This window comes from Oratosquilla oratoria, chromosome 10 (assembly GCF_046742065.1).
Source record: "Oratosquilla oratoria isolate Oo_2021 chromosome 10, ASM4674206v1, whole genome shotgun sequence".
Lineage (NCBI taxonomy): Eukaryota > Metazoa > Arthropoda > Malacostraca > Stomatopoda > Squillidae > Oratosquilla > Oratosquilla oratoria.
Window position 1 is genome coordinate 17,865,156 of NC_134786.1, and position 12,204 is coordinate 17,877,359.

Sequence of the window (12,204 nt, forward strand, 5' to 3'; positions counted from 1 at the left end):
AGTCCGTTGACCTTTCAACTCCCTCTCTCTCTCTCTCTTCTAAACCCTCATCCTTTCGGTGTGCACGGAGTATGCGTTTACTCCCACAGGATTCATTTGTCTTTGGCTGAGAAAAAATCCGTATAAAGGATGGCGAAATGGCGAACCAAAGCAGCTGCTCTGAATGAATTCCCCTGGAATCGGTCTGCACAGAGTTCTAGCTGATGCGCAGTCTCGGGCAGTACCTGACGATTCACATTCAGCTTCGCGCGACGCGGATCTGCGTTCGATTCCAACGCCCACCAGTGGCTTCTACTTCCACTAGAAGTCCGAACACATAGGGCAAAGGTGTTGTTTGGTCTTACGATAATCGTCGATGAGCATTGTGTAAGAGGAAGGTTGAGTGGCTCACACCAGGAGACACTGAAGTCGACACTTTTGGCTCAGCGTGTTCGAACTTCCAGGGCAGATAAAAAAAATAATAATTATAACCGGTAGCTGTATAATTCGAACGCTGGAAAGCTTCGTACACCGTTGCCGCCACTAAATTGGGGATCGGGTTTCGGATATCTTTGTATGGGTTCGGTCAATGGCCGACACAGTGTTGGAGGCGGAAGAGATCCAGATACACTGTATTGCAATTTTCTCCAGGTATGGCAGACAAACGTGATGAAGTTTTAAAAGCACAAATGATTGCAGTTCCACACGTGTGTGTGTGTATATATATATATATATATATATATATATATATATATATATATAGATATATATATATATATATATATATATATATATATATCAAATAAAGCAATTCAATCAACCTGTTCGATATGGGTGACCCTGCAAAGATTTTCTCTCTATCGACATAGCTTTTGTAGTCATAAATATTCTCAAGCCTATCCACCACGTCATGGTGTCAGCTCTCGGATATGTGTGTTTATATATATATATATATATATATATATATATATATATATATATATATATATGTATATATATATATATCTAAATATATGTATATATATATATATATATATATATATATGTATATATATAGATATAGATATATATATATATATATATATATATATATATATATATATATATGTATATATATACCTATGTATGCACAGTATGTATGTAGGCAGTGTATGTTTACATGATGCTGGAAGCACAAATACTCGTATTTTGGAAGTCATGACGATTTAGCAATTGCTCGGAAATAATTTATTTGATTTCCAGGTCTTCAATCATTAGCGTGTTCTATATTAAGACGAACTGAAATAGTGACAAATAAAGAAACACTGGATTCGTAGGAAAATAGTATTAATTAGCTTCTGTAGGTATTCAGTTAAGATTTACTATGATTCCTCTTTATGTACGAGTGACATCACGACGTTGCTATGCAAATGCGGCGGTATTGTATTGTGTTCTTTGCATAGTTAACTCACCAGGTTGGGCCGTGGCAAAGATGTAAAAGTCACAGGTACTTTGGTCAGTTGACCGAGCAGTTCTGCAAATACAGATGACACAGTGACTTAAAGAGTGCATTTTTCGAGAAAGAAAATTAGCACGGGTTATCAGAAATATAGAAACGGACAGTAAAGGCCAATAAGCACTAGATTTATTCAGACAAATATTTGAGCAAAGAAAGGAAAAGGCAGGAGTTAAGGATGAGTGGAGAATGACTGTGTATTAGATGATCCGGTTATGCAAGGAAGGGAGGGGTGAGGTGGGGGCTGCTTGTGTGTTACTGATATTTTGACGCAGCCCGAAGGGATTTCTCCCCGTATTCTCTTTCTGTATGAGGGGATGGAGAGCGGGGTGGGTGGGGTGGGGAGGGGTCGCCAATTAAGTGAAGCGGTCTTGCTGTGGATGTGCTGTGTCTTGCTACATTGTTTCTTATCCTGGGCAGTGGGCGGGATACAGGGATGACCCCTCATCCACGAGGAGCTAAGATGAGAGGGGGGAGAGAGTGGTGGATGGGAGTGGAATGGTTGGGAATAGGTACGTGCCTCTGATTTGGCTACTTCCCTCATAAGTGGGAAAAGGCTCTTGGAATATAGAATGATTCAAGAAATGGTCGAAAGAAATGATTTTCTTATTCATATACTCAAAGGACATTTTGAACTAGCAACAAGAGAATAATGGTTGTTGTTGTGGATCAGTTGAACCGGGGAAGATTTTATCGGTCAAAGGGGTAATCACACTGGCCTATTTTTACTCCGACATCCTACCTCCAACCTCCACTGAATAACTACAATATGACTTTGCTTATATGTATTTTTCACATTTCCAAATATCAAATTATCTCCCCGTCATCATGTAGCAAAGCTAAATGGAGAACTAAGAGATTGTAAGAACATACGAATGTTAGACATACTGTTGAAATGTTCTTAGAGAAGGGTATAATATTGTAACCGAAGTCGTTTATACTCAATCGAACTCTCAACTGTCGATGCTGGTGGATCCGTGGAAGCCAAGTGTGGTTATGAAATAAGTTGGTGGATGAGGCGGGAGGAGGAGGAGGAGGAAGCGGGGAAGGGAATTCGTTTGGTCCGCTCGAGGCAGGAGGAAATGCCATAGAAAACGACGATCTGGAGAGAAGGAAATGAAGGATGAGAGTAGATAGACAAAAATGTGAAGGATGACCGTGACATAGCGAACAAGGTAAAGAGAGAGAGAACGCGGTAGGAGGTGGTACTATTTCCAGATACAAATATATTTAAGGATATTTACTGCTAGTTCTATTTCGAAACTATGAAATTCTAAATTATACAGCATGCGGAAAGAAAATGCCTTTTAAAAATACACCAGGTTTTTTAATAACTTATTCTTTTGTCTGGGATTTGCTAGGCTTTGGGATTTCTTCACTCCAAACGTCGAAGATTTCCTAATTTTGAACAGTGAACAGAGTGGAGAAATACCTTACGGTAAAGTGATGAAAAAGCGGGTTTGGTCTCGGTAACTAAGGACAACTAACTGTATCATGTCTGACTGCGCGACAGATCCAAAGTTTTTTTTTTTTTTTTTTTTTAATCCAGATTAGTAGCATAGTAAATCCCTATCGTAAACTCCCCATCACACTGCGGGCAAAGGTTGTTAGAAGGGAAATGAACATCTGTCAGGAATACTGTGCGTCATAAACACCTAGACGACATACTGAGAACTGATAACGCACTTTCTCACATGTGTATATGTGTGTGTGTGTGTGTGTTTGTGTGTGTGTGTGTGTGTGTGTGTGTGTGTTTAGTTGTATTTGCCTGTTTGTATAATACGGGGTTGGAGATGTGCTCATTCCCTCTCTTTGCCTCCACTTCGTATTAAACTTGACATTAAACTTTGCATTAAATCATTGTTATCCTGAATTATATCTCCATTGAATTCATGCCATGAATCTCTACAAAGGATTAGAAAGGCGGAGCATGCCGACAGGAGAACTTTGGTCAATAACTACGTAGGTCGGATGCGGAAAAAATAATAATATAATAGATAAATACAAATAAATGAATAAAAATTATAATGATATAAATAATAATAAATAGAATAAATGCATAGGTCGGATGCGGAAAAATTATAATAATGATAGATAAATAAAAATAAACGAATAAAAATCATATTAACATAAATAATGATAAATAGAATAAATGTATAGGTATAGTTAAATAGTAAACAAGGAAATGGTAAATAATAATGAATTAATAGGTAACTAATGATATATGAAAATGAAGCAAATGATAATAAACAGACAAATAATAGCAAACAAATAAACAAATAATACAAAATAAATGGCAGTCATTACAGCACCTATGTAGAAAGCTATATTTCCTAAAAGAAAAATCAAACAAATTTGCTTTTTAATTTTTTCTGTGAACTCTCGTATTTTCATCACATATCAGCAATTTTTTTTTTTTTTTTAATTTTCTCTGATCTAGATATAATTACAATGTCACTTTTCTCCCTCTCCGCTTTTCCAATGTGGGAAAATCTATTTTTTCTCACCCTTTCCATGTCTTGCTATTTAGACTTGGGATCGTCTTGGTTGACGCCCTTTACTCTCTCTCTCAATTTTGCTTATATCTTCCTTAGGTATGGCGACACACAACCGCTGCATATTACAGTCTGAGACGAATAAGATCTATAACGATTTTCTTCGTCCTCCCCTATGTCGTGGGATGCCACTTATGTATTTTTCGACAAATCATAAATATCGCCTGCCATTTGCTATATATAACTTTCTGGCGATATATTAGTAAAAGAGGTGTGGAAGGCAGAGGTGGAGGAAGTGAACTTGAGGGGACGACCGAGGATGAACTGGGGAGCGTTGAGCAAGGCAGGAGATAGGGATGAGTGGAGAATGTATATGGATGATATTATCATGTAAGGAAGGGAGGGATGGGGGTGGATAGGGGTTGCTTATGTTTGAATGATATCTTGACGCAGCCTGAAGGGATTTCTCCCCGCCCTCTCTTTTTCTGCATGAGGGGACGGAGAAGGGGTGGTCACCGATTAAGTAAAGTCGCCTTGCTGTGGATGTACTATGTCTTGCTGCATTGAATTTGACCAAGGGCAGTTGGTGGATGCAGGGATGATCCGTCATCCATAGGGAGCTGAGATGGGAGGGGTGGAGGGGGGGTGGAAGAGAGTGGAATGAGTGGGAATAGGTACGTGCCTTTGACTTAACTACCTCCCTTATAAGGGTATATAGATAGAAGATTCCCGAGTCCTTTTCCTCCTTTGCTTTTGTTATCAACTCATTTCCTATTTAATGTCCTCTCGTTGATCTTTTTTCACTCTGGCCTATATAGTTACGAGGCTTTACATTTCGTTGTAATGATATTAATTTTTCATCCCTGGCTCGATTCACTAATCTTATTTGGTCTTTCTTTAGCAGTTTGTAATCCTCTTCGTTTTTCACTTCCTTCGTAATTTTGGCATTATCTCCGAATACGTTTGCATAACTATCTATTCCATACACCACATCATTTATATAGAACAGGAGCACCGTTGGTACCAGTACTGAGCCCTGTGGTACCCCACTAGTCAATCCTCTCTAGTTCGATTTTCCATCTCCCACTGTTGTTTTCATACGTCTATGACTTAAAAAAAAATCAGTGTGTTCCCTCAAAGACCTCCTACGGTTTCCAACATTAGTTTCAGTCTTTATTGCGGCACTTTGGCAAATACCTTTTACAAATCTAGGTATACACGACGGTAGTAAGAACAGCAATGGTGGATGTAGCGGAGACACGATCAGTGAAGAAAGAGCAGGAGTTGGATATGAAGATGGAAATGCTTAGGTGGATGTACGGAGGGACAAGAACTGATGAGGCCAAGGACAGAACAATAATAGGGAGCACAAAAGTTGGTAAGTTACCGCAAGAGGGTACATGGAAGAAGACTGTAGCGGAATTCCCACGTGATGAGAAGTGATAAGGATGAAGGTGTAGAGGAGAGTGTATCGGGGGGTAATTGGGCAGGAAAGGCAGCTGCAGAAAGAGAGCTGCCATCTCAGGGACATGAACCCCCCCCCATCCCCCCAAACCTATACAAGTGATGAACAGGTGTACACAGAGGATACATCTGTCCACACACCTGTTTCAGAAAGTGACCATTCCACACCTGTTTCTGGCATCGGTAAAAACCTCGAGATCCGACTTGATGAGTCGATGGAAATTTGTCTAATTAGACTAGGAAGATATTCTAACACTTGAAGTTCCGTGTGGCAGTGAGTAGAGGAGTGGGTGTAGGAGTGAATCATTGAGTGGAGGGAGAAAGTGGCCTTCTCAGTGGAAGGAAAAAAATTACGAGAAGTAGGTATTTGGGGATGAAAGTAAAGGTTGTATAAAGGAGAGATTGTACCTACGAAACCGTAAAATTTACAAAGTATTTAAGGAGGAGCATGCCAACAGGAGACCTTTTGGTCCAGAACTAGGTCGGATACGAAAAAAATTATAACAATGCTAAATGAATAAATAGATAAAATTATAATATAAATTATAATAATAATGATAATAATAATAATAATAATAATAATAATAATAATAATAATAATAATAATAATAATAATAATAATAATAATAATAATAATAATAATAATAATAATAATAATAATAATAATATAATAATAATAATAATAATAATAATAATAATAATAATAATAATAATAATAATAATAATAATAATAATAATAATAATAATAATAATAATGATAACAATAATAATAATAATAATAATAATGATAATAATAATGATAATAATAATAGTAATACATTATTATAAATTTGAAATATAAGTAAGACGGGTGCGAAGGTTTGAATGCATTCGAGTTTAATTCCTACCACCACTCCCAACCTGTATACAATCGCTTATTTTGGGCCAGAAGGAAATTTACAAAGTACACCAGAAAATCAAATCGTGGTTAAAACAAATATATATATCGGGAGCACAGTTGGCAGTTTTCGCAGATTCGTATCAGATGCAAATCCAGAGTATTTTTTTAGTCGACACAAGGCAACTTTATTCCGCTCAGTCCGAGGAGATAAGATATATGAACTGACATTTTCTGGTAAATACTAGGGCCACACCATGTCATTTATAATTAGACGCACGGAATTTCAATAAATTAGGAGATTCTGAGCCGATACTCAAAATTATTACTATCATATATATATATATATATACATATATATATATATATATATACATATATACACACACATATATATATTATATATATACACATATATATACATACACACACACACACACACACACACACACACACACACACACACACACACACACACACACACACACACACACACACACACACATATATATATATATATACAGTATATATATATATATATATATATATATATATATATATATATATATATATATATATCGATGATCCCGTAATTCATATTTTTTTAAGTTCGGTAATATTAAAAATGAAAGTTTAAATGCTTGTACAAATCCTATGAAGAACTACATATTTTGCAGACAACTGAGGCAATTTTGCAGACAACTGAGGCAGAGGTGACCTCAATATAGAGAACAATTATGTAAAGATGACGATACAGGAAGAGGAACATGTAATGAAAAAAAAAATCGGACAAAAGAATCAATGGACATTGTCGGAATGCAGAAATAAGTATACAAGTTGACTGGTCCAATGCAAATAGAAGCCAACATCCGATAATATATTGCTCGAAAAAATCTTATTAGATTATCGTTACATTTGCCAAATCTGTCCTATAAACACATATGTGCAAAGTATACATATACACACGTATACACACACATACGTAATGTATATACAGTGTATAACGAGTACACACACACACACACACACACACACACACACACACACTCACACATATATATATGTATATATATATATATATATATATATATATATATATATATATATATATATATATATATATACATATATATATATATATATATATATGCAACGTAGAGCACTTGGAAAAAAGAAACTAACGAAGCAGAGCGCTTTCGTATATTGCATCTTCAGTGCAACACTTGTTGCACTGAAGATGTAATATACGAAAGCACTCTGCTTCGTTAGTTTCTGTTTTCCAAAGTGGTCTACTTTGCATAAGTGAACACACGTACCCGTGTTCTTATTAGCATATATATATATATATATATATATATATATATATATATATATATATATATATATATATATATATATATATATATATTGTCAGAAAACTTCAAACACTGGACGAGTAACAGTACTACCGACGTTTCGAACCCTGTCCGGGGTTCGTCTTCAGGGTTATACAATGTCAGCTAAAGGAATCAATTAAATAGTGTACCGGTGTTCCCTGGGACAGGTCCCACCAGATTGAACAGAGGTGCAGGTTAATAGAATTTCACACTAGTAAAACTCCCCGACATGGAGAAAGGATTACAAAAATAAATATAAGAGGCAAGAACATGCTGGTACTAAAATCCAAAAAGCTAATGATGACAGAATCTCACACCAGGCAAAATCCTCTATTCTAAGCCGCCTGCCATCACTCCTACGGTCCTTCCTGTCATTCGCTCCTCTGTAGCTACAATGCAAATCATAACAAAAACAAAACTAAATCATGTTCTGAATTACATGTAGAAATTAATTACAAGGTTTGCATAAACATGGAACCACCGAAATAAAAGAACAAAAGAACATAATGAACCAAATATCACAAACCCGACAAAATAACACTGCACTCTATAGCTACGATACAAATCAAAACAATAAAACAAAACAAAACTAATTCTGAATGACATAAAGAAATTAATTACATAGTTTGTATAAAGTGTCCACCGAAACAAAAAAGAAGGAACAAAAAGAACAATAAGAACCAAATATCACTCTATAGCTACGATACAAATCAAAACAATAAAACAAAAGAAACCAATTCTGAATGACGTAAAATAAATTAATTACAAAGTTTGTAAAAGGTGTCATAAAATGGAATCACCGAAATAAAAAGAGCAAAAGAACAAATACTAAATATCACAGTCCCGACATAAAAGCATTACACAAGTCGCCGATCGCTGCTCCTTCTGTCCTGCCTGTCCTTCGCTCCCTTATAAATCGGATTTAAATTTATGCATCTGTTTACGCTGTTGCTATCACTCGCCAAAGCTTCCAAAAATAATCTCTCTCCTTGTTGTTTCTATATTTCACACCAACATTGCCCCAATCCATCTCGTGCTGCTCCTCCTGACAGTGCCTGTAGATCGCCGAACTGCCATCTTTTCGGTTTACCGCACGCTGATGCTCCTTAGTTCTCGTCGATAGTTTCTTACCCGTCTCTCCTATGTAACGAATACTACAATTGCCGCAACCAATGTCATACACAACTCTTGTTCTCTTCCAGTTCCGTGTCTTTCACCTTCGTCAAAGCCCCATTCAGCGTGTTGGCTGGCTTGTGGGCTACCTCTATCCCGTGCTTCCTCAATAATCTTGCAGCCACCTCAGAAACCCCTCTCACGTATGGTAAAGTAACTCTTCTTGTTGCCGCCTGTCTCGTGCCCGCTGCTTTAATTTCTACATGTAATTAAGAACATGATTTAGTTTTGTTTTTGTGTGTGTGTGTGTTATGATTTGCATTGTAGCTACAGAGGAGCGAATGACAGGAAGGATCGTAGGAGTGATGGCAGGCGGCTTGGGATAGGGGATTTTGTCTGGTGTGACATTCTGTCATCATTAGCTTTTTGGATTTTAGTACCAGCATGTTCTTGCCTCTTAGATTTATTTTTGTAATCTTTTCTCCATGTCGGGGAGTTTTACTAGTGTGAAATTCTATCAACCTGCACCTCTGTTCAATCTGGTGGGACCTGTCCCAGGGAACACCGGTACACTATTTAATTGATTCCTTTAATTGACATTGTATAACCCTGAAGACGAACCCCGGACAGGGTTCGAAACGTCGATAGTAAATTCTGTTACTCTGAGTCCAGTGTTTGAAAAAATTTCCGATAACATGGCTCCTAGGCTCCAGTTCTTTACGAACACACACACACACACACACATATATATATATATATATATATATATATATATATATATATATCTGTGTGTGTGTGTGTGTGTGTGTGTGTGTGTGTGTGTGTGTGTGTGTGTGTGTGTGTGTGTGTGTGTGTGTGTGTATGTGTGTGTATACCTAGTTGTATTTTAAGGGTTGTATCTCGCAGTGTCTATTTTGCTCTTAAATTCATGAATGGTTTTTGCACACACTATTTTTTCGTCCAGTTTGTTCCAAGTGTCCACCATTCTATGTTGAAAACTGTTCTTCTTCAGATCTCTTCTATAACTATGGTTTTTTTTTTTAGTTTCTTTCCATGTCCTCATATGTTTCTCTTGTCCCAGTATATCTGTGCCCTTCAAGATTTTATAGATGTCAGTAGGTCGCCTCTCTCTCTTCTTTGCTCCAGAGTCGGTAACTCCAATTTAGCCAGTCTCTCTTCATATGGAAGTTTGAAAGTGCAGGCGCAATTTTTGTGGCTGTTCTCTGGATTCTTTCTATTTTCTTTGTATTCTTTTTGGTACTGAGTGACCACAATGTCGCCGCATATTCTAGTCTAAGCCTTATCAGTGTGACTAATATATTTTAATAATTTCTTCGTCCAAATATGTAAATGCCACTTTTATTGACCTTAACAAGTTATAGGATTCTCCGACAATTTTGTTTATTTGTTTATCATAGGACAAGTCGTTTGAGATAATTACTCCCAAATCTTTTTCAGATCCGACTTTCTTTACCTCCTTAATTCCAATTTTACATTGTCCTGATATTCTATTTTTACTTCTTTCCAAACTCCATTATGCTACACTTCTTTATATTGAAGTCCACTTCCCATTTTTTACTCCAGTTCCATACCTTATTTATGTCTTCCTGTGGTGATTCGCAATCCGTTTCGGGTTTTACTTTCCTTAACAATTCAGCGTCGTCTGTAAAGAAGCTCATGTAACATTGCACATCATCATCCATGTCATTCACATAAATAGCAAACATTATTGGAGCCTTGAGGAACTCCACTGATCACCTCCTTCCAACCTGAATATTTTTCTTTGAGTACTACTCTCATCTTTCCACCAATCAGGAAGTCCTCCATCCATTTTAGTAGGTTCTTGTATCCCTCCTTTATGTTCCATTTTTTTTTCTTTTTTTGTGGCACCTTGTCGAAAGCTTTTTGTAAGTCCAGGAAAGCGCAATCAGCCCACCCATCCCTTTCTTGAACTATGTCTATTAGTCTTGAGTAAAAACATATTCAATGTGTGGTACATGATCTTCCTTCTCTGAACCCAAATTGTCTTGGGTTTATTATATTATTTTCTTCCAGGTGTTTTACCCATCTATTCTTGATAATTTTCTCACAAATTCTGGCTATCGTGCTTGTTAGTGTGTGTGTGTGTGTAAGCAATCACATCAACGTGATACGAAAATGCAAAATAACCACATAAGAGAAACTTGTAGACAGAAAGTACTTTCGTATATTACATCTTGACTAAATGAAAGAGATACAGAGTTGTGTTTATATCAACGAAGCCATGGAGCGTTTTTGAAAATTCTATTTAAATCACCTCGCATGAGGCGCGAAATAAAACTCAATAAAGTATCCCCAAACGCGATCACTTGCAATAACCCCCTTTTAAATATAATTCAAATTTCACACATATTTTTCCACTCTTCCACAAAAACCTATCTTGTGAAAGCGGGTAGGCTGATTGAGGTGATCCATGACTTTCTTACTGGTCCGGAGGTAAATGAATAATAAAATATATATAATATTCCCAGGAAAAGTATTGGCTGGGCAACAAGGGCAAGATCCTTCGTTCCGTCATTGTATACATATACACATAATGATACATACATATACCAAAGCTTTTTCCCCCTTTCAAGGGAGGTAGCCAAAAAGGAAAAGGCATAAAATCATTCCCACCCATTCCATCTCTAAATACACTCCACACCACTTCACCCTCCCTCTTATCTTAGCACCTCCTGGATGACGGGTCATATCTGCACCTTGTCCACTGCCCTGGGTCAGAGGCAGTGTCGCAAGTCACAGCACATCCACAGCAAGGCCGCTTCATTAAATCGGCGACCCCCCCTCTCCGTCCCCCTTTCCATAAAAGGGGAAGACGGGGAGAAATCCCTTCGGACTGTGTCAAATTTTGCTCACACATACTACCTCACCCCCCATCCCCCCACCCATTCCACCTCATGCATCACAACATCCTCCATATACAACCCTGTCTTCTGTCCTCTCCCGTCCTTCCTCAACAGACATTTCCCTCTTCCCCAAAGCCCCTTCATCCCATCCATCCATCTCATCCTAGAACGTCCCCTCATGTTCATTCCCTCCACATCTGCCTTCCATACCTCTTTTACTAGTCTTTCTTCACTCATTCTTTCCATGTGTTCAAACCATCCTAATACTCTTTCATCAACCCTATCTCCCAACTCCCTTTCCACCCCCGTTCTCCTCCTCACCTCCTCATTTCTCACTCTATCTAGCCTAGTATCCCCCATCATTCTTCTAAGACACCTCATCTCAAACACATTCAAACTCCTTCTTTCTTCCTCTCTTGTGTTCCATGTTTCTGCCCCATACAGTGCTGTTGGCACAGTCACTCCTTCATACAGTCTCCTCTTATCATCCATTCCCAAATGTCTATTCCTCATTACACTT